The sequence below is a fragment of the Chinchilla lanigera genome, unplaced genomic scaffold, assembly GCF_000276665.1.
Source record: "Chinchilla lanigera isolate Chin_1 unplaced genomic scaffold, ChiLan1.0 scaffold00212, whole genome shotgun sequence".
NCBI classification, from domain to species: Eukaryota; Metazoa; Chordata; class Mammalia; order Rodentia; family Chinchillidae; genus Chinchilla; species Chinchilla lanigera.
In genome coordinates this window covers 59,356-60,659 of record NW_004955613.1, presented here as the reverse complement: position 1 = coordinate 60,659, position 1,304 = coordinate 59,356, and the positions used below count along the sequence as shown (strand labels likewise).

Below are 1,304 nucleotides of genomic sequence, written 5' to 3'. Positions count from 1 at the left end.
TTTGTTTTGAAAATGTACATAGTCATGTCTGGTCAAGAGCTCCAAGACATGTGAAACAAACAGGATGAAGCCTTTGCCTTTCAGTAAATTTTCTCAGCACAGTTTCTGTGATAACTATATTATTGAATGTAATCACAATTCTTTTGTTTTCCTTTAATATTATATTCAATTGTGTAAGTATCCTAAAGCTCATTCATAAATTCTCTTAAGGGCAATTGTGCATTTTTTCTGGGTTCACAAATTAATAAAGAAGATGGTATGAGGATCTTGTGCTAGCTTCTCTATTCATGTTCCATTTCTCCACAGCACAAAACTAGCGGTGGAGATGCTTCTCCTTAGGGTGACTGTGTGTTCCTGAGAATCTTCCAGTAATATTCCCATAGTGTTTCTCACATTTTCAGTCCCACCACAGTGTGGGAGAGTTCGGTTTCCTCTTCTCTCTGGGTTTTGTCTATAATTTCCCCAGACTGGATCATGGGTGGCAGGTGGACTTCCACTGCTGAACACTATGCAGGCTGGAGACCACTAGCTTGTGTTTTATTCAGTATATCCAGTTCACGTAGCCTTTCACTGCAGAGGAGAGATGTCCTTGCGCAGAGAAATCCAGTGCTTGACATTTATTAAGGACACCCATGAACGTTCGAAAGCTAAAATTCGTATAAAAATGCTAAGTCCATAGAATCAGAGGGTAAAAGACTGGTTACCAGAAAAAGGACTGGGGATGCTAACAGGAAAACACAGGTCAAAGGGTGCAGCTGTGAATGAGAAGATGGACGTGTTCTGAAGATTCGGCGTCCAGCATGGGAGGTGATGGCTCTCTGCATATGTCTGTGGTAATCATTTCACCACGTGTGCACATCCCTTCATCAAATCACCTCTTATGCATTCCATACATATCATCACTGTCCATTAAACATTTTAAAACTTAGCAGGGTAAAATATTGAAAAGGGCTGTGGGGTACATGTGATGTTTTTCATATGTAAATATCTTCGCCAGTAGCCTTGTTGATAAGATTCAATTTAATGAGTTTGTTGCTATCCCACACAGTAGGGAGCTGAGCGCATTGCTTTTAGCAGAGACATAGTCATACAAATAAGCAACATCTGGCATTGCCACTCAAGAGGCCACAGTGACTGGTGAAATAGAAAGCTACTGCTGCTCTGTGCTAAAGCACGGGGAGAAATCATGGCAGTGATCGAGTGAGGGGAGCAGCCAGCTCTTTTCAGAATCTCATCCTCAAATCAGGGAGAATAGGAAGAAGCTGCATTTCTCAAAGCTGACAGGGATAAATAAAGGGAAGTGT

General features: G+C 41.4%; 1 protein-coding gene and 1 pseudogene across 1 annotated transcript in view; one reads left to right on the top strand and one right to left on the bottom strand.

Annotated features, from left to right (window-relative positions):
- The window catches only part of LOC102026379, a 20,979-nt pseudogene extending 20,640 nt beyond the window's left edge, over positions 1-339 (top strand).
- The window catches only part of LOC106147644 (butyrophilin subfamily 2 member A2-like), a gene marked incomplete in the record, with an annotated part of 24,083 nt that continues 22,917 nt past the window's right edge, over positions 139-1,304 (bottom strand). The window contains 1 exon segment of the mRNA XM_013510131.1: positions 139-1,304.